General features: G+C 35.8%; 3 long non-coding RNA genes across 10 annotated transcripts; all 3 read right to left on the bottom strand.

The window, feature by feature from the left end:
• Positions 1 to 5,372: 5,372 nt before the first annotated feature.
• Positions 5,373 to 8,393, bottom strand: LOC113278327. Of its 8 annotated transcripts, XR_003325439.1 has the most exons (12): positions 8,301 to 8,393; positions 8,164 to 8,219; positions 7,644 to 7,700; positions 7,398 to 7,427; positions 7,155 to 7,311; positions 7,007 to 7,047; positions 6,728 to 6,921; positions 6,455 to 6,641; positions 6,197 to 6,362; positions 5,908 to 6,057; positions 5,699 to 5,753; positions 5,373 to 5,539 (listed from the first exon to the last, which is right to left on the bottom strand). It is a non-coding gene; the product is annotated as an uncharacterized LOC113278327 (long non-coding RNA). The 8 variants fall into 8 exon arrangements; XR_003325438.1 differs by having other exon boundaries at positions 7,145 to 7,311; positions 8,164 to 8,387; XR_003325440.1 differs by having other exon boundaries at positions 6,835 to 6,921; positions 7,145 to 7,311; positions 8,164 to 8,387.
• Positions 8,394 to 8,488: 95 nt separating this feature from the next.
• Positions 8,489 to 9,311, bottom strand: LOC113283943. The gene is made up of 4 exons (XR_003327844.1): positions 9,102 to 9,311; positions 8,929 to 9,002; positions 8,660 to 8,810; positions 8,489 to 8,565 (listed from the first exon to the last, which is right to left on the bottom strand). It is a non-coding gene; the product is annotated as an uncharacterized LOC113283943 (long non-coding RNA).
• Positions 9,312 to 20,209: 10,898 nt separating this feature from the next.
• On the bottom strand, positions 20,210 to 25,215 carry LOC113283942. Its single transcript, XR_003327843.1, has 6 exons — positions 25,085 to 25,215; positions 24,105 to 24,941; positions 22,360 to 22,413; positions 21,839 to 22,258; positions 21,230 to 21,730; positions 20,210 to 21,131 (listed from the first exon to the last, which is right to left on the bottom strand). It is a non-coding gene; the product is annotated as an uncharacterized LOC113283942 (long non-coding RNA).
• Positions 25,216 to 25,526: the final 311 nt, after the last annotated feature.

The raw sequence follows: 25,526 nt of genomic DNA, 5'->3' as shown, positions 1-25,526 counted from the left end.
ATGAATAGGTTAAAAACTGTCCCAGTTGGTACGGACATAGAATTTTAGAAATGAGAATTTTATAGGTATAATTATACAAATTGGAATATGTATTGTTTTGGTTGAGTTCTCTTATTGATTCAATCCTAATTTAAATTTAAATCACGAACGCAGTCCAAAATTACTATTTCTAGTTAAGAAAAATAATGGAAAGGTTATTTTGTTTAGTATAACTTGGTTAGTACTAAATATTGGTCGAATGAATCTTCTTTTTCCCACAAGGCATCATTATGTCTTATTAATACACATCAGTCAGTTACAATGATAGCTTGACGTGTCATCACAACTTCATGGATTTGTACCTCATTTAGATAACAATATATATTGGGTTTAAAGGATTTATATCTATTGTCTCAATCAATCCTTTAGGGATTGAGTTTGACCAAAAGGCATGTATTGTTATTCACGTGAAGCCATATAATTCTGCTGAACTAACCAACAGTTTAAGTGAGATTTGAGTTGATGTTAAGGATCTTCTGATATCGAGTTTCTTTCATATTTATTTGATGCAAAAATAAAAAATTATGGTGAGATCCACTACAGGTTCTGTTTATGAATCAAGCTTGAATGGATGGTCCAAATATTTTATATAGCCTAAAGCTTGTATGAGTAGAGACTTATCAAATGTTACAGAAGCCACTAGTCCAAGTTCTTATCTGGCTCACTACAATGTACCGATACTTTAAACACTTGTTTATTAGTTTGTTCACATTTTGTTTTTGAATTATTAATGTGTACATATTTTGTATACATGTTGATTGTTTAGGTGTAAATAGTTGTACACATGTTATTTATTTTGAAGTCTAGGGAAAGCACTAAGGTATACATAGTTGTACACATGTTATCTATATACCTATTTCTTTTTGTTCTTCTCTTACTGAAAAATTTGTAGGCCTATCTTTCTTGTGTATCCTTCTCTCATTGGAAAAATTGTAGGCCTATCTTTCTCATGCACAAATGCAAGAGTTTCTTCACTTGGATAAACAAATTATACTACTATATAGTGTACCTTTATTTGACTATTTAAAGACTGTATATTAATGATCTCCAACTGTACACACTTGTCCATATTGCTAGGCTATTAAACATGACTCATCCTTGTGCGTATGTATCTAACAGTTGACTTAATTTTCGTATTATCAATCTCCCATCTAAGATTTTTTAATCCTAACTTGCATTTCTGCTATTTCTACTGATGATTCGTTATAAGTTGCGCAAACAAAAGAAAGGGGAAGACTTGGATGAAACTAGAAAAAAATAAAAGCTTCGAAATATAGATTTAACTAGATCTCAATGAAGTTGCCATGGTTGTGGTGTTTGTGAACTTTCCATTTTTACAATGTCTCCGTGTAGTCGAAAAATTTCGATAAATCATATTAACGTTTATTTAGCACCTCGGGGGCATACGAGATTTTATTTAGGTCACTGTCTGTGGACTTGTTAAAATTTATCCTTCTGGATATGGATATTGTCTCTGTTAGTTGTTACTGAGTATAGGCACCCATGAAACTAGGGTGTACAAACTAGTTCACATGTGAATAACCAAGGTGTACATAATTGTACACATGTTGGTTCTTAATGTGTACATAATTGTACACCTATTGTATGTGTTTCTCTCTGTCTATATGTGTTTGCTCAGTTTTACATGTACTTAGTTTTTGTTCGATTGTAGATATATTGTTGATAATTTGTGACCGTGTTCTCTTTGTTTCAGGATCCTTTTTTTATTGGAGAGAAAGTCCCAGCCGTTAATTTGAGTTTGGCGCCAAACTTTTACCACCTCGAGGTTGCTCTTTAACATTTTAAGAGATGGAGTGTTCCAGAGAACTTGGCTCATGTCAGAAACTACATGAAGGTTTGCAAAAGATTGTTATTCTTACATACTTTATGCCCATAGTTGTGTTTGCATAAACATACTTGAAGAATTGCTAAAATCTTGTTGTTATTAAATACACATACCATATGCCCATCATCCTTTTCGTTTGTATATCGAAGAATTGTCTTTTATCAATTAGAAGTCTAGCGGTTCCAATTCAACCAATTAAGTTCTCCCTGTTTGGTAGTGTCATTTTCATTTTCATTTACACATGTTCATTTTGAAGTCTAAGAAAAGGGAAAGCACTAATGTGTATATAGTTGTACACACATGTTATGTTAGTTGTCCAAATATTGATTATGTAGGTGTAAATAGTTGTACACTTGTAGGACAATATTTTATGTATACAAACCAAAAATTAGGGAAAAGACTAATTGTACAAGTGTTGGATTTTCTATAGGTGTGTACAAAGTTGTACATTATTGTGTTATCTCAGCAATATGTGCATATTTTGTGGTACAATATAAATGTTGGATTTTTGTATCACAAAACATCAAAAGTTACTGCATCTCTTTCTTATACTTTTATGGTAACTGCAGGGCCTTGTGTCATCTTCTTGACCCTATGAAGTTCAAGAGCAAAGATGACTTTTCCGAGAAGTATAAGAACCTGATCTCTTTTACTGAACTTAAGATATATCTCTTTTGTTGCTTGTATGGGTTCATTTTTCCATCTAATTCATATTCCTTTGGTCTATATAATGTTCTTTGATATGGACTTGTACACATGAGTATACATGTTTTTGGTACATATGTATACATGTTATTTGCTATTGTGTGCATGTTGATTCATTTATTGTTTTTTTAGGGACTAAGCACAAAATGGTAGAGCGTGCAAGCTTATCACAAGGTTTGCGGAGGTTGATGGTTCAAATTCATTTGAGTTTCTATGTTATATTTATTTAATATGGATAGTGTTATCGGTGCTTAGATGGACGATTCAAGTTCTATGTGGTGTACAAACTGGTGCACCGTGTCTTGTCTTTGTATTTTCTGGATTTTTATAAATGCGTATGTTTGTACACCAAAGTAAACTAAGATTTTCTAAAAAATGAGAATTATATAGTCACATGAGTACTCTTTTTGTAGCCGTCGGAAAGAGGTTTCCGAATATATAAAGTTTGTGAATTTTGGACAAACGGTTCAAAAGATAAATTGTTTTTATTTATTTAAATTACTGATATGATCATGAGTCATTTTGGACTAAACTGTAATCAGGAAGGTTACATGAGTATTTTCCATATTTTAAATATTTTTTGGACTAAGTGTACCTAGCTAACTCGTGAAGGACTAATCCGTATATTTTGACATGTTTTCGGATTAAACCGTTTTTTCCCATGTCAGAAAGCATTTTTGCACTAAGACACCAAACCCAAGGTTTAAATTCAGAAAACAACAAAATATCTCACGACTTAGACATCTTAATTAGCACCTTAAAATCTTCCATCTCGCCAATAACTCTTCTCATCTTCTCTGCCACTAACGACCCTAGAAAAAAGCTTAAGACCTTAAATTTCATGTCTAGTTCCTGAAATCATGCAATTGAAGATTATGAGCATGATTTAAACTTGATCAGTTTATGAAATAGATTAAAAAGTTCTCTCCCTCTTACAAAGACGCTCTGCTCCTTATATAAAAGTTTACATGGTGGAAGACAATTAATAAAGCCCCTTATTTAGAATCTGACGCGTGTCAATATCGCATAAGAGTAATTCATTGCCGCACGGTTTCTCTAGTGCCGCACAGATCTTCACACTTTACTTGTGATTAAGTGACGTCATCTGGTTCGTCATTCTATATATGTTATACGCGTTAGTATTAGCTTGCTATTAATGAAGTTATTTCACATACAAAACTGGTATGGGGTATTTTGTACCCACAAAACTGATTGTATAAGTAGTTCCCAAGAAAAAGAAATTAAATGTTCGTGTTGTATCGTTGATTATTAACTTAAATTTGATATTTTTCTACCTCAGTGATGAAATAAGTCATCTCTTCACTTCTAGATAGATACACGTTGGAAGATGTTTTTGAGATGGCTATTAAAGGCCTCTTCCACATGTATAGTGGACTGTATTCCTTGATGTGGTTGGGAATTGGTTTTACTGTCAACACTCAACACTATTTTTGGTTATGTTTAAATAGTGGATCCACTTTTGGGAGGAAATGAAATAAAGTCTGTGAGACAGGTTCACACGGAAGAACTTGACGACGAAAGGTTCCAAGCGGACCCGGAAAAAGCTGTGTTCTAGAGCCTTGGTAATTTCCTGAAATCCTTCGCTTTGAGGTTCCCTTGTGATCAAGCTCAGATGTGTGGCCGTTTGTTGTATGAAGAGTTGATTTTTGTGATTGAGTTTCTCGTTTACTTTTAATATTTTGTCGTAAAAGAGATATCAGTAGCTATTACAACATAAAAGCACCTACATGTATCATCATATTAAAGATGATGGGATAAATACTGATATCTCTTTACATTGGGCGAGGATAAGTTGAATTTGTTTCATTTAGTATCTAATTTATGTTTCTATGGTTGTTAATGTTATTTTGTTGTTTTCTCTATGTGTAAGGTGTATTTTAGACTCTTCTTATAGGTTTTGGGTTGTTTATGGTTTTCTCAATCTATCAACAAACTTCATTTCCATGGAAATTAGTAAGTAAACTTGTAGGCTCATCTTAAGCTTGTGTGTTTCTCTTGTAGTTTCAATGATCTTACCATTGCTCAATAAAATTTAAAAAATTATGCATATCGATAGATAGAAATATTATACTTATGGTCAATATTACATTGTAGAGTCCACGAGATCGGTTATGCTAAACATTCTAAAATAAATTGAACAAGCAATTCTGATTTTCTCAAAAATGATAGGATGGGTTACTTGTGCATGCAACAATTCGGAAGATTGAATTTGATGTGTTCATTTTATGATGAATTTGTGTTGTTTACTTATCATAAGTGGTGTTTGTCACATGGAATAAAGTTGCTGGGTTTATCTTAAGCTGGCTGGTTTTCTTTTGAAGGTTAGTTATTTTGAACTAGATTGAGCTAACTGCGATTGCCTTTACTTTAAGTAATTCATGGGTGATGTAATGATGATTTTCTTGGTATACACACTACATCAAATTTAGTGATTAGCAACGGTATGTGATAGTTGTAAATGGGGTCGCAACAGTTCTACTCCGTTGCGAAAGTCGTTGTTGCAGTTTCTCGCAACGGCTTCTCTGCCGTTGCGAAATTTTGGTCGCAACAATTTTTTGCGGTTGCGATTTTTTTTTGCAACATAAAAAAATATTGGTTTTTACCCGTCAAAACCAGGTCAAGCAACACCAAAAAAAATAGTAACCAGAACAGGTTTTGGCCAGCAACATTTCCCTGAAACAAAATCAGGTATCCCATGTTCATTTAGAACTCAAATTAATCCAACAAAACCATGATGAACTCCATCCATTTACACAAAAAGTAAGACATCACAAAAATCATATGAACGATTGTCATTTAGAAATATCTATAAATTCAATATCACACACCGAGGTGATGTTACAAAGTTACTTAAAAGAAAAAAGAACTCTCGCATTGAAATCCAAATACATAAAGCCTGTTCAGTTGGACGATGATGTGACCAGATATCTACAAAAAAAAAAGAAGTTGTTCGATAGTATGTCAGAACTCATAATCATATGTGACCAAAAATCATATGAAGGATTGTCATTTGGAAATATCTATAAATTCAATATCACACACCAAGGTGATCTTAGAAAGTTACTTAAAAGAAAAAAGAACTCTCACATTGAAATCCAAATACATAAAGCATGTTCAGTTGGAGGATGATGTGACCAGATATCTACAAAAAAAGAAGTTGTTCGATAGTATGTCAGAACTCATAATCAATCTCATATAAAAGTGAACCAAAATTTTGCAAATTTCAACTTCATTTTTATCTTGAGGATTTAATGTAGAATGAATTAAGAAAAATGTCATAACATGTCAAGGCTTACCGATGCTGTGGTATTAGAATAGGCTTTGTAGCACTAGAATCTGTTGTTGCTGTTGTGGCAAAGCATTAGAATCTGTTGTTGTGGTAGTTACTTGGAATTCATTGTTGCTTACTGTAATACAAGTTGCTATTGCTGCAGTTGTTAAAGAGGCTAAGTGCTAACCGATTAGTTAGATTGTACCATGCAAAGGAGTAGTGGTTGAAAAGGACAACCATGTGTGCCAATCTCATCATGAACCCAGGACCAATATGACCAGAATAACTAAGCACACAAAGAGGATTATCGTTACCTTAGATTTAGGGAGAAGCCTGACAAGGAAATAAATCAGTCCTTGTAGAATCTCTTGAAGATCGCCTATCAAGCCTCCATAAAACATCAACATACTCAAAAACAACAATGGATGACTTTACTATGTATGTTGAAGCTGGTGGAGGTGGCACAAATATTGTCGTTACCTGTACGTTTAATGATTTCATTAGTTTTGGCAAAGTTTGCAATGAGAGCATGATCAAAAAATTGTCCATCAGTGCACGGATTTTCCACTCACCTTGTAAGTCATCATGTTAAATAATGATATCTTTCCACCGGTTGCGGACATTACATATGTATCATTCTTTGAGAAAGATATGCATGGAACTGCTTCTTCAAGGTTGAGACCTGACTACTGAGATATCATGGGTCATAAGAAGACCATTGTTTGGTTTCCAGTGTTGCGGAACAATGCTGGTGGTTTCCTACAAACCTCAGTTGATTCAGAAAACTTTATTCAGGAACCTCAATTCTTCTAAAAATACTAACTACAAAATGGAAAGAAACGTACATTATTATGAAGAGAATTTCCTTGCCACTTGGAATCTATTCACCTTTTGACCGACGTCCTATTTATGGCGTGCACTACATAATTTTATTTTTCTTTGTATATCTTACCTTTTAATTTGTGTATACCCGTAAATATTGATTTTTTTTTATCTTCTTCTTCTACAGTCAAGGTCTTTGTATCAAGAAATCTCCTCCCTACACAAACAAGACCACCAGAAATACATCAAGGCCACAATAATAAATTAACATACAACTAAAAAAACTATGAATTTAAGCTCACCCTCCATAAAATGCAGCAATTGGAAACTCCCCTTCAGCCACCTGCTCCAACAAAATCTAATAAGTAATCTTAGGCCTTTAGCGAAAAAAATATCAATAAATCAAATATTACAGACTTAGTGACTCTAGAATGACCTACCCATTCTTACCAAGTATTGTAACCCATAAATCAGGATCAGCCGTGCCTCCAATATTTGAGTCAATAAAAGGAAATACTTTTACAAATGATATTAGCAAATCCTAGGATCAATTCAACCTGGTCATTGCTTTCAGGGTAAACACCGATATAGTGATCCAAAAAATTCCCTGCAGTGAAATTGCGCCATTTCAATACAGGTCTACATGAAATATAAACTTAATAAGATGTTAAAAAGAACCTGTTTAAAACATACTTCAATCTCAGTCTTGGATTATGAGAGGACCTATCCACGTAGCAAATCCATTGTTTGATTTGTGACAACAAGTACAGATTAAAGTCAGTGAGTAAAGCATTCGAAAAAGAAAAACTGTCCAACTCATGCATGCACCAAAATACATACTATACTGTACCAATTCTGAACCAAGCAATTAAGCTTTAGAGCATAAAAATGATCCAGAAACAAGGCACATTTTACATAAGAGGTTAAAAGAATTCCAACCTGCACCACTGAGATGCTAATATCACCACTAATAGCTCCATCCATGAAACCCAAGTCCTGAAACCAAAAAGCGACAAATGTTTATAACATCAAATAGTTAGTAAACATTGATAGAAAGAGAAAAAGAACACTTACGATCATGGTAAAGGGCGGTTAAAAGGGACTAATAATAGCAATTTATCATTTCTTTTTGGGAAGTACACCAAGTAAGTTTCTAAATATTAGAAGGATACTACACAAATACATAAATATCAGAAAATGCTTTCAACTTTCATTTATTAAATATGAATAGGAATCCTACAAATATTTAAAAATAATTGGTTCTAGAACTACAATGTACAATAATAGCTTCTCAGAACAATATTTGTGAACTTTGAGAAAACTAGAGGCCGGTTGTACTGAGGTTTCGGCACCTATGTTCAATCTGCATCCCTGAGCTACCTAATCCTTAATATCGCAAACTATGACTCACAAATCACCAAGACGGCAATTTGAGTCGAAAATAAACATGAAGAATTACCTGATACATATCGGTTAGCAAAAGATCACCTTCTACATCCCGCACCAACGCAACATCTATTATCCAAACAAGATTTAGATTAATCAAATGAAGATCTAGCACAGGCAAATCAAATTTACACACAAAAAAAAACTGACAGTTTCACTTAGCATTTAATCATATATGTCTAAACCAGTCCATTGGTTTCCATCCTCAGATAATGTTTCTCCGCTTAGTCCAGAGCCACAACCTAAAAACAAAACACAAAGTAAATAATCAAAAACTAATTCCAAACTTCGGCCGTCTACTAATTAAATCACAAATTTAAGTATCAAACATGAACTTGCCAATATCAAGGAGCAGCAGTAAAACATCATCGCCAGGCAACACAAGAAGCTCTAATACTCTCTCAGAAAGTTTCACCTTTACACCATAAAATCGACTAGAATTAGTAAACGAAATAAAACTATTTGATTAGAATTGATAAAAATATGTAGAGGAATTATGATTATTAAACCTGAATTTCAGTGAGACGAGAAGACAAGGTATGTTTCCTGGCTTCATGAAAGTTTTGTACACCAAAGCTGAAGGGTACTTCTGTTTGTTGGTCTTGATAGTAGCCAGAACAATACCTGCTTGAACTGAAATAGTCTTTGCAGTAACTAACCCTACAATACACCAAATTACCACCAACATCAACAAATCTTAACAAAAACCCTAAAATCTAAACAACAGAATCGAAACAAAACCCAAATTAGAACTCAAAAGTACAAAACCAGGGGGAACCATTTGATTTCCATTTCCAAACTCTTTGACGAGGAAAACGTCAATCCTCTTCACGGTCTCTCAAATCAAAAACCCTAGAAATTTAGGGATTTCACACAAATCAGATTCAACCAAACCAGAATCAAAAATCAAACATAGGGATGAAATCAAGCGAGATTCTTTATTATACTTACAAACAAAATAGAAGTTTATGGCTTTTCTTCTTCTTTGTGTTACTGCTCTTGAGAGTTTTTGGAGACTACATAAGAGAGACTGAACCCTAAAACAACTTTTATATGTAAACCTCAAGCCCTAGGGCGAAAAATGAAAAGGTTGGTTTGATTTGGGATTTGATATCTCTGAAATCTTCGAATTTCAGACATGACAAAAGAGAATGAGAGATGAGAACGAAAGAGAAAGAGATATGAGAACAAGATAGAATAGAGTTCGATGATAATATAGGATAAACCCGAGTCAGTTTCACATCCGAATGGGCTGAAATTGAGTCAGCTTAAATGTGTGTAGCCACACTCACGAGTCGCACGCGTATAACCCAATTTAGTTGCGAATCGAACAGTTGCGAGTTTTATAACTGTCTCAAACTGTTGCAAAATTTTTGCAACTGAAATTCGCAACTTAAAATTCTTAACATGGGCTAAGCTATTGCGACTTCTAGTTACTAACACTAGTGGAAAACAGACATTCCGCGACTGTCAAGACAAGTCATATATAAGAGTTAAACGACTTGTTCTAGGGTTCTCTAAACAGAGACTGTTTCTTACAGTAACTAGATGCTGACCAGTTTCACTAGTCGTAGATTTGAATTATAATATAAAAAAGAATACAGATTCAGATCAGCTGAAATGTCTGAATGGCTGAATCTGAATTAATCTTACTGGCATTTAAGTCAAATAGTCAAGTCAAGTTAAGTCAAACAGTCAAGTGATAGACACATTTTTATGTCTGAATTGTCCTCAATGTTTGTATTATTGGAACTCGATTTTTGTACTAATATTGTATTTTCATGTATTTTTAGGTATTTTTGGAAATAAACATTTTTTGAAAAATCGGCTCTAAAGGTTGGCTAAAAGCACCAGGAGGACACGTGTTATTTGGACTCTCACTTTTGGATAATGGGCACCTCAGTTGGACACCTGCTATTTGCACCCCCGTTTTGGTTAGGGGGACACCAACTTCATCATTTCAAATTTCTGGTTTTGGCAGGGAAAAAAAACAGCTCTCAACTGGCAGAATTAGAGTTGGTGATTTGAACCTGTTGACTTAAGCGCTGGAATTGATTGGGTATGTTTCTATGGGCTAGACAGGGATGGTAGAGGTGTTAGATTCGATCCAGTTTGACTGAAATTTCTGCGAGAAGAAAACAGGGCAACACGCCCACGGAAGAAATGTTCACGGGATCACAACGAGTTAGACGTGTGCTGCTCGTGTTTGGATAGAGATTGGTCTATGCGGAAGCGTGGAGAAGTTAAATAAGGAAGATTAGGCAACTGCAGACGCGTGCAGGAGAAGAAAAAGGAAACAAAATATTCCCGAAGCTCGCAGAGTTAATGAAGATAATTCCGAAGTTATTATAAGACCACAAGGAGCAGTCGTAATTGCTACAGTGATTGCGACACATTTTTGACAGACATATAAGATACAGTGTCAGTGATAGTTTATTATTATCGTACTTTGCAATTGTTGGTTTGTAACAAATATAATTGTTACAAACATGGATTTAATTATTTTTCCTCCCATTTTATCATTTTTGAACCATTTTTTGAGTATTAATAAATTATTTGAGAGGGTTTTCACCATGATGAGTGGCTAAATTACCCGGTGACTGAGGAAAAGGAGGAAACTATTCATTCATGCTTGATTGGTAATTTCTTTTATAATTTATTTAATTATTTCTTTTATTTAATTCACTAGGATCAACATAAATATAAAATTGGTTATCTAAATTAGTTGTGAATCAGTTCAATGTGTTATGCTTAGAATCAATTCTTTGATAATCATGCTTAGAGATTACAATTTAATATTTTGACTCGCTCCTTATAGACTAATAGTGAATTAACGAGAAAAAGATCTTGATAATAATTTCAGAAAATATCGTTGTAAACCAATCAACTAGAAGGAATAGTGGAATCCGGAGCCTTAGTCCATTTTTAATTCTTGAAATCACTTTCTACATTAAGTTTTCTTTATTTTTAAGTTTTACAAGTCTAAAATATATTGCTTCCACAAGTCTCAACGAACCTATTACTACAACTCAATTGAAAATCACATCAATTTTTGGCGCCGCCGACGCGGACTTGTCTTTAGGCTAGAGTTTTTAGATTTTTTTTTTAGATTTTATTTGTTCTTCTTTACTTTTTTGGGTTTTTGTCTTTTCCTTACAGATTTTGGAATTTGGAGCGAAAGAAAAATTTGCCAATGGTTTTGCTGAATACTTAAAGATTTGGAGTAAAAGCAAAGCGAAAGAAAAGAAGAAGAAAAATTAATTAAAAAAGAGAGAGAGAGAGACATTTTATTTTGTTTTTATTCTTTAGAGTTTTTTTTTAGACTTTCCTTTTCTTTTGCACTATATTTTTGGACTGTGGACTGTGGACTTTGGGACTTTTTTTTTTCAAAACCCTACGGAAGGGTAGTTTAAATATAAAATGTTTGCAGAGAAGGACGGCGATTACGATATCGCCTCGGACCCTCGGGTTCGTACATGACACAGGATTCGTGGTCCGAGTCGATTTCAGCGGTTCGTCCCCCGTCTGGAACGGGAGGTAAGTTTATCTAAACACCCACGAATCCCCTGTCAGTGGGTTTACTGTATTCCTTCGTTTGCTTATATGCTGAGGAATTGAAAACGGCTAATTTAATTTCCTAATAAAGTGCAAGGACTGGCTATACAAGATAAGGGTTCGGATTTCATCACCGTTCTCTTCTTGCCCACCTTAGGAAAACGAAACCAAACGCGAACCTAAGCCTAAAATTTTGACTAGAACGAGACCTATAAGGTAACGAGCTTAATAGGAAAGTAGTTCGAAAAATATTGGTTACTCTTTTGAGCATACTTTGAAGTTCATGATGGTTTCTGTGAGTTGAATACGCCGCCTTGTAATGTCGGTGAGGCCTTGGGTATCAAAGCTCCACGCAGCTTCCCTCGTCGCTATTCAACTTATTTTAACTCGGATTGATTCCAGAGAGGTTTGCTCAGATTGTAACGAGTTCCTTTTCAAAAGAATAGAAGTTGGTCTAGAAACAATCTAAGTGGATCCATCATGCTTTTTGTTTGCTAGAAATCTTTAGGTTTTCTTTGGTGGAGTCAGCCTTCTTTGTGTTTGCTTAAAACGCCCCTTCCTTTAGGATTCTTTTATTTGTTTTTATAGTGTACGCCCGAGGTCATTAGAGAACGGGCTTAGAAAAGAGATAATCTAGGTCAATTGATTAGTGAAAAACCTAGTAGTTCTTCTTGTGGAAGAGGGGAGCTCGAAGACTCTTCTTTTGAGAGCCCTGTTTTTGGAAACTTCAGTTTTGAAAATCTGTCTCTTCGTGAGGAAAATACCCCTAATACTTCAGCTGTGCCATCTGAACCCATTGAAACATGGCAGGAACTTATCGTTGCTTTCTATATGAAATTCTACCTTAAGCGTAAAACTGCAGCTAGTGTCTCTTTATATGAAATTCTACCCTAAGCATAAAGTTGTTAGGCAGAAAATTAGTGCTAGTGTGCAACAAGAGGGAGAGTCTTTTTATAGGTTTTTAGAGAGATTAAATGATCTCCTATCCCAGTGTCCTCACCATGGATTTGATAAGATGAAACTCATAGAGATTATTTATGATGGTTTAGACTATTCAACCAAAGCCATGGTCGAGTCTATGTGCGCTGGTGAATTCACTAGTAAAAGTGCTGATGATGCTTTTACCTTCTTAGAAGCTGTCGCTGAAAAATCCCAACAATGGAAGTCTTGTGTTGAACCCCCAAAAAGACTCTTGGTCAATATGAATATCACCAATGTGGTAGATACAAGCTTCGGGCCAGATGCTAAGTTTGCTGCTTTGTCTAGAAGGTTAGACGCTTTGGATTTGAATCATCCGAAACATAGGCCTCTTGTTGAACCTGATGATAGGTTTAGAGCCTCTCAAGTGTCTAGTTGTGGAGTAGAACCCAATAAATCTTTTTGGGAAGGTCAGGTTAGTGAAGAGCAAGCCAATGCTGTCTATAACAATGCTAGGTTTGATAACCGTCAAAAGTTTGACCCATACTCAGAGACTTACAACCCTGGTTGGAGAAACCATCCTAATTTTTCTTGGTCTAAGGGTCAAAATCAAGGACAGTCTAGTAATTCTTAGCCTCCCCCAGGTTTTGGTTATGCTAAGAACTCTTCAGGTCAACCCCAGTTTCAGAATGAGAAAAAGATCTCCACCTTAGAAGAAACTCTTACTATGTTAGCAAAGAACCATGATATGTTATCAAAGAACCACTATGGTTTTCAAGAAGAAACCAGGCATAATTTGAAGAATAATTCCCAGTCTCTTACTAAATTAGAACTTCAAGTCGGCCAAATAGCTAAGTTTCTTAGTGAAAGAGAAGATGGAAGGTTCTCTAGTCAAACTGATCCTAACCCTAGAGGAGAGAAACCGTACAATCATGTGAATTCTATTACAACTCTTAGGAGTGGAAAGAAAGTTGACAATAAGGTTGCCATGCCTGATAGTGAACATGTTGTAGTTCACCCTTCTGAGCCAGAAAATGAGGAGACTTGTAGAGTCTCCAAAGAGACCAATGAGGGTCCTGCTGAGCCCGGATTTGTTCCCAGAAACCCGTTCCCCCAGCTGCTAGTTCCAAATAAGAGGGAGTCCAACTTTGATGATATATTGGAGGTTTTTAAGCAGGTTACTATCAACCTCCCATTGTTAGATGCGATTAAGCAGATTCCCGCTTATGCCAAGTTTCTTAAGGATATGTGAGTTCTATTATTCAGAATACCACTATTCCTAAGTATAAAGACCCAGGATTCTCTACTATTTCTTGCACAATAGGTAAATACCGTGTCGAGAAATATTTGCTTGACTTAGGAGCCAGTGTGAACTTACTCCCATACCATGTGTACCTTAAGATAAGACTTGGTGAGATGAAACCTACCCAGATGACACTTCAGTTAGCTGATAGGTCCGTTAAAATTCCCCGTGTATGATCGAGGATGTTCTTATTGAGGTTGAAAAGTTTATATACCCGGTGGATTTTGTTATCCTAGATACTCAACCTGTCCCTGACCCAGAGAACCAAATACCAGTGATTTTAGGTCGCCCGTTTTTAGCTACATCCAATGAGATCATTAACTGTCCAAATGGTATTATGAATATGTCTTTTGGTAATATGATTATTGAGCTGAACATTTTTTATATTAGTAAGCTACCCTCTGAACTAGATGATTCAAGCATAGAAAGAGGTGAACATAATAGGAACATTAGTCGAGGAGTCATTACCAAAAACTTTGTTATAAGATCCATTAGAGAAATGCCTAGCCCACTTTGGGATTGATGATGACGACGTGATTAATGAGGTGAATGCTTTGTTAGATTCAACCCCTTTGATAGACACTAGTAATGGCTGGAAACCTAAGTTCGAACCTCTACCCGTTTCTGAGTCTACCTTATTTCCTTCGTTAGAAACGCCTCCTAAGTTGGACCTTAAACCATTACCAGATACCCTGAAGTATATGTTTTTAGGCCCATCTGAAACTTTACCTGTGATTATAGCATCCGACTTGGATAGTGATCAGAAAAGTAGGCTAGTGACCGTCCTTCAGAATAACAAGGAAGCTTTAGGGTGGACCATAACAGACATTAAGGGTATAAGTCCTATTGATTGTATGCATCATATCTATTTTGAGAGTGATACAAAACCTTCTACGGAGATGCAACGTCGACTGAACCCTAATATGAAAGAAGTAGTTCGAACCGAGGTTCTTAAGCTGTTAGATGCAGGCATTATCTACCCCATTTCAGACAGTAAGTGGGTCCGCCCCGTTCAGGTTGTTCCCAAGAAATCCGGTATTACTATATTCCAGAATGATAACAATGAGTTAATCCCAACCCGGGTGACCACGGGTTGGCGTGTCTATATTAACTATAGGAAATTGAACAAGGTCACTAGGAAGGACCACTTTCCCCTTCCCTTAATCGACCAAATGCTAGAGAGATTAGATGGACGTAGCCATTATTGCTTTTTAGATGGATACTACGGTTATAATCATGTTGTTATAGCCTCAAAAGACCAAGAGAAAACCACTTTTACCTGTCTCTTTGGTACCGTTGCGTATAGACGCATGCCCTTCGGGCTATGTAATGCCCCTGCGACCTTTCAGCGTTGTATGTTGAGCATATTTTCTGACATGGTATAACGGTTCTTAGAGGTCTTTATGGATGATTTTTCAGTGTTTGGTTCATCTTTCGATGAGTGCTTGCATCATTTGTCATTAGTTTTGACTAGGTGTAAGCAAAAAAATTTAGTGCTTAATTGGGAGAAATGTCACTTCATGGTTCGTTCAGGAATTGTTCTAGGACATATCGTATCTTCGAAGGGTATAGAGGTAGATAGAGCCAAATTTTACCTTATTAAAACTTTACAGGTCCCAAAAACCGTAAGAGATATTAGGTCATTCTTAGGGCGTGCAGGTTTTTATCATCGATTCATTAAAGATTTTAGCTTGATTTCTAGACCTCTTTGCAATTTTCTTACAAAAGATGTTAAGTTTGTCTTTCATGATGCTTGTTTAGAGGCTTTTGAGAAGCTTAAGAATTTACTCACTACCGCCCCATAGTCCAGGCACCCAACTGGAACCTACCCTTTGATATCATGTGTGATGCTTCAGATTATGCTATTGGTGTTGTTCTAGGTCAGCGAGAAAATAAGTTACTTCATGTGATTTACTATGCTAGCAAAACTCTGAATGATGCCCAGTTGAACTATACCACTACGGAGAAGGAACTATTAGCTATTGTGTTTGCCTTAGACAAGTTTAGATCTTACCTCTTAGATTCTAAGGTCATAATCTTTACTGATCATGCTGCTTTGAAGTATCTTATTTCCAAGAAGGATACTAAACCTAGATTGATTAGATGGAACCTATTGTTGCAGGAATTTTCCTTAGACATTAGAGATAAAAAAAGGTGCAGAAAATGTTGTAGCAGACTATTTGGGCTTGTTGTGGATACCCTTAATGATTCTCCTCCTGTTAGGGATAGTTTTCCTGATGAACAACTGTTCTTTGTTACCCAAGCACCTTGGTATGCGAATATAGTGAATTATCTTGTTACTGGTCGAATACCCCAACATTGGGGTAAACAAGATCGTTCTAGGTTTTTAGCCGAGGTTAACCACTTCTTTTGGGATGATCCTTATTTGTTTAAGTATTGTCCAGACCAGATTATTATGAGATGTATACCTGAGAGTGACCAGTCTATTATTATTTCCTTTTGTCATGATCATGCTTGTGGGGGTCACTTTAGTGCTAAGAAGACTGCTGCTAAGATATTGCATTGTGGATTCTATTGGCCTTCGTTGTTTAATGACTCCCATAGTTAATGTGTTACTTGTGAGCGTTGTCAGAAATTAGGAACCATTTCCCGTAGGAACATGATTCCCTTGAACCCGATTTTAGTTGTTAAGGTCTTTGATGTGTGGGGTATTGACTTTATGGGTCCGTTTCCTAATTCTTTTGGTAACCTTTACATCCTTGTCGCTGTAGACTATGTCTCTAAGTGGATTGAGGCGGTTGCGCGTAAAACCAATGACCATAGGGTTGTGATTGAGTTCTTGAAAAATAATATACTTACACGTTTTGGTACACCGCGAGCTATAATTAGTGATGGAGGGTCGCACTTTTGTAATGGACCTTTTAGGATTCTGATGAAGAATTATGGTATTACACATAAGGTAGCTATCCCGTATCATCCGCAGACTAGTGGTCAGATAGAGGTTTCCAATAGGGAGATAAAACGTATATTAGAGAAAAAAGTTAATCCTAATCGGAAAGACTGGTCGTCTAGGCTTACTGATGCCTTATGGGCTTACCGTACTGCGTTTAAGACCCCCATTAGAATGTCGCCTTATCGGCTTGTGTATGTCAAGTCATGTCATTTACCTGTTGAGTTAGAACATAGAGATTATTGGGCTGTTAAGCAGCTAAATTTTTCACTTGACAAGGCAGGAGCCCATAGGAAACTCCAGCTCAATGAGTTGGAAGAGATTTGTAGAGATGCATACGTTAGTGTTAAGGAGTATAAGAACAAAATGAAACTTGTGCATGATAGACATATTTTAAGAAAGTCATTTTCTCCAGGTAAAAAAGTTCTTATGTATGATACCCGTTTGCATCTATTCCCCGGGAAGTTACGCTCTCGGTGGACGGGTCCTTTATTGTTCGCACTGTCTTTCCTCATTGAGTTGTTGAGATCGAGGCACCGGATGGTAGTAGTTCTTCAAAGGTTAACGGTCAGAGATTGAAACCCTTTTTAGAGCTATTTTCTACAGGTGATGTTGAGGAGGTCCCTCTGGAGGACCCTGTTTATCCTTGATTGACCATCGAGGCGATTTTATGTTGTATATTAGTTTTTGATTTCTCTCTTCACCCAGGTACTATCTTTCCGACTTTTCTCTTTACTGATTCCTCATGTTACTTTACTTTTTGGTATTGCTCTTTCATTAGAAACATTGAGGACAATGTTAGATTTAAGTTTGGGGGTGGATAAGAAACTTTTTGTTTGCTTTTAGGTGAAATAAATAAACTCCAGAGCCTAGAAATTTATGCTTACTAAGGTTGGCACTAACCAATCTAAGTGGATGGGAACATCTTGGTTGTAGGAGTTGAGGAACCAATCTGATTAGATGGAAACATCTAAAGAGTCTATTCATAAAAGCACATAGCTCAGGTGAGAATTAAAAAAAAACATGGTAGTTTCGCCATATCTCGTTGAATCCTAATCCCTTCTGTTTTTATTTCTTAAGTGATTTGGTGGGGCACACGATTCAAGTTTCTACCATTGTAAGGTGAAATAGAGTGATTGAGATACCAAAAAAAAAAAGAAAAAAAAATTGAAAAAAATGAGACCATACCATCAGACCAACCGGAATAAATTCAATAAAGTCGACCACTGGTGCCCTTGTATATGCCAGTTGTGTTGACCTAAAGTTAGGTTTATCGACCACTGGTCCCCTTGTATATGCCAGTTGTGTTGATATTAGTCATACCGGTATCTCAGTCCATTAGGATAGGTTCACCTTGGCAGAGGCCTTCAGACAGATATGGGAAACGACGTTCACCTTAGTCAACATCAAAACCATCTACATTTTTTTTCTCTAAATCCATGTTCTTAATCTTTCCATGTGATTGGTTGATTCCGGTTATGATGTCCAGAAACTATCTGAGTAGAGCTTTGTCACTTATATATGAATTTTAGTATGCTTGAGCGCAAACTCGTGCACAGCAATTGGAATTTCGCATCAGGGTACTTCCTCCTATACTCAATGATTGTATGCCAACCAAGGAGATTTTTTAGTGCCTTCCAAGGTTATGCACAGATATCTAGGGTTTGGAGTAAAAGGTTTTTGTGGGTACACCTCTGATAAACCCACCCGAGATTAACTCGGTCACTAGGGCCACCTTGTGAGTTAAGATTTTATTTTCTAGATTAGATTTGCTCGAGGACTAGCAAATAATAAGTTTGGGGGTATTTGATAGACACATTTTTGTGTCTGAATTGTCCTCAATGTTTGTATTGTTGGAATTCGATTTTTTTACTAATATTGTGTTTTCATGAATTTTTAGGTATTTTTGGAAATAAACATTTTTTGAAAAATCGGCTCTAAATGTTGGCTAAAAGCACCAGGAGGACACGTGTTATTCGGATCACTTTTGTATAATGGGTACCTCAATTTATAAGGGGCGCCTCAGTTGGACACCTGCTATTTGCACCCCCGGTTTGGCTAGGGGGACACCATCTTCATCATTTCAAATTTCTGGTTTTGGCGGGGAAAAAAAAACAACTCTCAACTGGCAGAATTAGGTTGGTGATTTGAACCTGTTGCGGTGAGACTTAAGCGCTGGAATTGATTGGGTATGTTTCTATGGGCTAGACAGGGATGGTAGAGGTGTTAGATTCGATCCAGTTTGACTGGAATTTCTGCGAGAAGAACACAGGGCAACACGCCCACGGAAGAAATATTCACGGGATCACAGCGAGTTAGACATGTGTTGCTCGTGTTTGGATAGAGATTGGTCTCTGCAGAAGCGTGGAGAAGTTAAATAAGGAAGATTAGGCAGCTGCAGACGCGTGCAGGAGAATAAAAAGGAAACAACATATTCCCGAAGCTGGCAGAGTTAATGAAGATAATTTCGAAGTTATTACAGGGATTTTGAGGTCCTGTCGAGTATATAAAGAGTTCTGGGATGTCATAGAAGAGTTACAGAGTGATTGGGGAGAGACCAGAGCAAAGAAACGCGAGTATGAGAGAATTTTTGTTGCTGCCATTGAAGAACATACGAAGAACATAAGACCACAAGGAGCAGTCGTAATTGCTACAGTGATTGCGACACATATTGGACAGTTAATTATTTTTCCTCCCATTTCATCCTTTGTGAACCATTTTTTGAGAATTAATAAATTATTTGAGAGGGTTTTCACCATGATGAGCGGCTAAATTACCCGGTGACTGAGGCAAAGGAGGAAACTATTCATTCATGCTTGATTGGTAATTTCTTTTATAATTTCTTTAATTATTTATTTTATTTAATTCACTAGGATCAACATAAAGATAAAATTGGTTTTCTTAATTAGTTGTGAATCAATTCGATGTGTTATGCTTATAATCAATTCTTTGAAAATTCATGCTTAGGGATTACAATTTAATATTTGGACACCTTATAGACCAATAGTGAATTAACGAGAAAAAGAGCTTGATAATAATTTCAGAAATATCGTTGTAAACCAATCAATTAGAAGGAATAGTGGAATCCGGAGCCTTAGTCCATTTTTAATTCTTGAAATCACTTTTTACGTTAAGTTTTACAAGTCTAAAATCTATTGCTTTCACAAGTCTCAACGAACCTATTACCATAACTCAATTGAAAATCACATCATCAAGTCAAGTTACGTCAAAATGAAATTCAAATGCAACCTCAAATTTAACTGAAATTCAAATGCAACTCAAATTTAACTGAAATTCAAGTGCAACTTTAAGTTTAACTGAAATTTATAATCAAACTGAGAATTTTAACATTCATTCATTTTATCCATTGGGTGTAAAACTACACAAAAAAGATGCAATACTGAGTTCATAGAATACATGTCCAAGATAGCTAAGTTCTGACAACAACATGCTAAACTAATAGACAACTAATAAAAAAAAATGATAATTCAACTCCTCCTATGACAACGAAATTAATTAGCCAATACTTCACAAATGATATCAAGCAGAGCATCCATGTGATGTGCCCTTGGTTTACATGCGACTTCCTGCAAAGCAAACCAACAATAGTACAATGACTTCGTTCAGTTCATAATACACGGTAGAACAAAATAAGTTACTAGATATAGGTCATGTACAACAGTGTGAGGTAATTTGACAGACATTCCAGCAATGGGTAGTAGCTGAAAGCACATGTGTGAGGTAATTTGACATATAGGTCATGTAGATAACAGTTGGCTAATTTATTGCAGGGCACATCACATATGTAACTTAATAAATAATAATATTAGCTGGGGGGAAGATGTATATAAATACATGCAGTATTGGCCACAAACTGCAGGAAAGTTATCGCACAACCATAACTACGATAGGAGAAGATTGCAACAAAACAGAAGCTTCGGGGAAATAGAAGACAGATACAAGGGAAGAAGAAGATACTTGCACAAGCTAAACTAGTAATCATATGTGCGCAGGGGAGATATAAGTGGAAGAAGAAGAAGACTATAAGTGAGCTCATTCATTAGTATAAAACTTTATATGTCACAGATCAAAAATAACTTTGTACGCTTTCTCTCACAAGAAACATACCAGATTAAGGTCTTAGTAATTCAAACTCAGATGGGGGTATAAGTAACGTTAAGGAATGCTTATCTTTCAAGTAAACCAGATGTACGTTGTAGTTTAATTCATCTCTTTCGTTGTGGATAATTCAAGCATTTCCAGTATTGCCACCTTGTATTCTCCTTGATGTTAACTGCATAATTCAGGTGTAAGTTTCTGATTTATAAGGAGACAAAAAAGAAAAGTAACTAAACCATTTGGAGGAATCCAATTCCTTTATAGTTCACTAACCTGTCATGTAATAATAACTCGATTGCAGTTCTCATTATAGTCTCTTTGTATTTCATCTCTCCTTGGTTACATCAATCATGCGCCATAACGAATAGCTACTAAGGTTCATAAGTAAATATTACGAACTAACATAATTGCACCTGAACTGGATTATTTCCATTGAATGGGGTATTTCTCATAGTACAAGGAAATCCTAGTTCCGTTATCACATTACAATCTGAATTGTTCTCTTGTAGCAGGTACTCAACCAAGTTGAGAGCTTTCCTGGTTATCATGAAATTCACTTGGGTTAGTTTTAAATTCAACACCAGTTTAAAGGGTCAATTAGCAGCTTAATCCTTCACAATCATAGATATCCAGTACTAGCGTCATACTATTAGAACAATATTTAACTTCAAGACACCGATTTTTTTGGCTAGGAGAACATGCTCATGTCTGTCCACCTCTCTCTGAGATGGCCTTCCAATCTCACTACATACTTTGTATATCTCATCCGCTTCACTGCATAATAAGCAACAGCTGGTGATATTCACATTTTGTAACCTAGTTTAAGCTAGAAACACTCCAAACAAACTTGGTTATTCGACATAAAGCTCTCAAATGGCTTACAAATGGATCCTCCACCGAGTCATGAAAAAGACCACAATCTTTGCCTCCATCATTTCCATCAATCGTATTCCTTTGTGCTGCACTTCGGGAGTAGATCACTAGGTAAGGATGGTTAACTGCAATAAACACACACACACAAAGAACCGCACATCATATCAAGCAAAAAAAAGTCATAAAATCAGATGCCCCGGAAGATCTGAATTGCCATAGAGAGTAATGCTAACCTAGGATAGGTGGGTACTGTCGTCCATGCATAGTTAACTGAGCCTTTAAATATCTGGAAGTAGTTTGATACAATATCTTCGATGATGGGCATATGAAGCCATATGCTTTCTTCCTGGGTACATACAACTCCTCTAGGTCGAATAGCCTTTGCCACTGATTCAAAGAAGGGCTTCTCAAAAATCTCTTGAGTAGGACCTAACAGAAGTTTAACACGCCCATCATTAGATAAGGCCGATTTGCAAGTTACAGGCGACTGTCACATATAAGTACGAGTAGCCTGCACAAAGATCAATTACCTATGGGAGCAGAAGAATCCACTATGACTGCAGCATCGGTACCTTCAAGACAACCTTCAAACATGAAACTCCTTCTAAGTCAGGAAAGGTTTACAAACAAGGAAGAAAACATAAAGCTCAAAATGAAATCCCATATGAAACTATTTAACACCACTAACAAGATAAATTCAACCTATACATACATATGATTAAGTTTACAATCACACCCATAAACAACACATCTGAAGCAAGGATAACAATAAAATAGCTAGCTTATTCTAAAATAAACAACACAAACAGGGAAGAAAACTATTTAACACCACTAGTGATATGCCAGCATTTAACCAGTAGCTAGCTTATTCTAAAATAAAAAATAACCAAAATGCTCAATGCCGTAATTTACCCATACTTTGAATTTTCATTTCGATTTAACTACTGTTTAGTACCTTAAACCTTGCGTCCACCTAAATCTTTCTCATAAGATCAATTCTCCCTTTAGATTTCCCTGTACCCACCAATTACCAAAACATTACAGAACAACTGTCGACAATTTCAAGACCAACAATTAATGACACCACAACAAGGATAAATCAATTGGTAGCCTTATACATCTATTTCAGAAGAGATAATGCGAATATATATCATTTTTAGTCAACCGTAGATAGTGATGTTCTACAAATACATGCTAGTTAGGTCCAGTTCTAGTCGAGTTGATCAAAATGAACGCAATGAAAAACAAAGCATACAAACATAGAGATGAGTTTTAGTTCCACCATCTATGCCCTAGTGGGTAGACGACAACCAGTAAATTTAGGTCCTTCAAACTCCAATGAACTGACCAATAAGGAATATGGAAGACACACCATACAAGGACTCACACTATGCATGTCAATTTTAGTAAGACAAAATTGTCAGAAAAATCCAATAACTTTCCATACCAACGTATGAAAGGATATGAAACCCACATGAAGCAGACGAAATGTATCTGACTACCACAGAATGCTCGCACCAAATATAGTGGATAACATCGAAGTCCCGAAAAAGAGCTAAATTCTAAGACCAACTAACTTATTTAGTAGACAATTTATGTGAATTCAAAACTTAAATCAACATACAAGCTGGACTCAATAAAATAGCCATACACAGCTAACCCAATTATACAACCATTTGCTTAGTTTTTCCATGGTAACAAAATCATTTGAACTCCACAATTATAATCTAACAATCAATAATAACAAATATGATTAAGATCTCATGTTCCCAACTAAATAGTTACCAGGATTTAGAGTTTATTCATGCACATACAAAGGAAAAATACCCGTTTGGCCATCGATCATCATACATGAATAAGCCACACTGTATTCATATTAACAAAATGTTGGGAAAATAAATATTCAATCTACATGAAATTTCGCATTAGTCCCGTAAACCGACGAATTTTGTTAGGCAAGTTAGGCATTTATTAACCAGACCTTAAGAATAAAACTTAGTCCTTTGAGATTCAGACACATGAGTAGTATTAGGACATGAGTACTATTGAATTGAACATGCATAGTCACTTCAAAAATTCCATTTGACTTGATGCGAATTATGTACTCACAATAATTAATTGACTAAAGTTCTACATACGCTAGTAAGCAAAAATTAAAGATCTTTTAGCCACATTTCAAACTAACCAACTGTAAAGCATATCCAATTTATCAAGCATTTTCATTAAGAATAAAAAGAAGTTTTTACTGAAGCAACGGGACAAACACCTTACTTACATTGAATACAAGACAATTTTTTCAACTGATTCTTCAATCTAAATTCAAACCAAATTTGTATGGAACCACGATGGGTATCTCCACTATCATCTGATTAATCAATACTCATATTCATGCCATCACCTTGAATTCCACTCTTCAAACCTTTCTCATACTCTTTCTTTGTCTGCCCTAATTCCATCTGTAAACCCATCATTTGTGTTTCTAACCCAGTAACACCATATGCATTTAAATTTTCTCTGTGATTGCTTGATTGAATCCCACCAAGTTCACTTGTACCATCCAGAATTGCTGGCTGTTTATTAATCATCAGAAGTTTCGATAAAAAATAACTGAGTCGGTCACCGATTTGTCGCCTGAGTTTTCTCCAGATTTGCGATCTCTCTCTCTCTCTCATGTTTTTTTTCCTTGTCCTTTGAGTGCTCACATAATTATAAATATATGTATAGACACAAAATAGGTCTTCGTTATCTTTTACGAACAAAGGTGAGAACAGAACAGATCATTGATCGTTAATTTTCATTTCCTAAATGAAAAAAAAAAAAGAACAAATAATAATAAAAAGGCCAGGTAGACCAATCATTTTTATTTTTTTATATGATTATTATCATTAGTTTGGGACATTGGAAAGACAAGATTAATGATAACAACAACAACCAGGTAGCGTTACAACTGCAAACCGGTTAACATCAATCTTCTTCTCATGATTTGATGAAGCATCAGGGGGCAAACAAATGCCTCCCCGAAAACCTAATTGTAGACATGACTTACTACACTGAGGATCATGATCATCAGCACAAAAATATCTGACATCACATCGTCGATTTGCTGCAACATCTACATAACCGTGCAGGCAACGTGCATCCATTGGTCAGTTTTTTTTTTATCGAAAGAGAGATATATTGGTCAGTTGATCGTTGTTAACTAAAATAAGATAACATTTAAGATTTAAGATTTCAATATTATACATATATACTAACCAGTAATTGGTCTTGCAGCTGCCTCGGCAGAGTAGGAAAAACCCAGAAGAAGCAAGCATAAGCTCAGAGCCACAACCAGCAGAGTATTCTTCAAACTGGACATCTTGGTTGAGAATTTGGGGTCGGATTTGACGGGTAGTCTTCAAACAAATTAGATTGTTCATGCAACCAATATTTATAGTGGTTTCAGGTTCACAGCAGATGTGTTTAGAATTCAAGGTGCATGTGCATGTAAAGATTATTTCCTCACACGCAATATCTGTTTTGTTTAAATGCGTAATATATCACATTTATTCAGTATCTTGTGTTGTAATGCATGAGTATCAATTAACTTGCTTAATTATAAAAGGAATGAACAAGAAAAGCCAGCTGGTGATCGATGAAGATATTTTTTCCCTTAATTAGATTGATCATTTTTTTATCATGTAAACTTTCTCATAGA

This window comes from Papaver somniferum, chromosome 5 (genome assembly GCF_003573695.1).
Source record: "Papaver somniferum cultivar HN1 chromosome 5, ASM357369v1, whole genome shotgun sequence".
Classification (NCBI taxonomy): Eukaryota; Viridiplantae; Streptophyta; class Magnoliopsida; order Ranunculales; family Papaveraceae; genus Papaver; species Papaver somniferum.
This window is presented reverse-complemented; position numbering and strand designations above follow the sequence as displayed.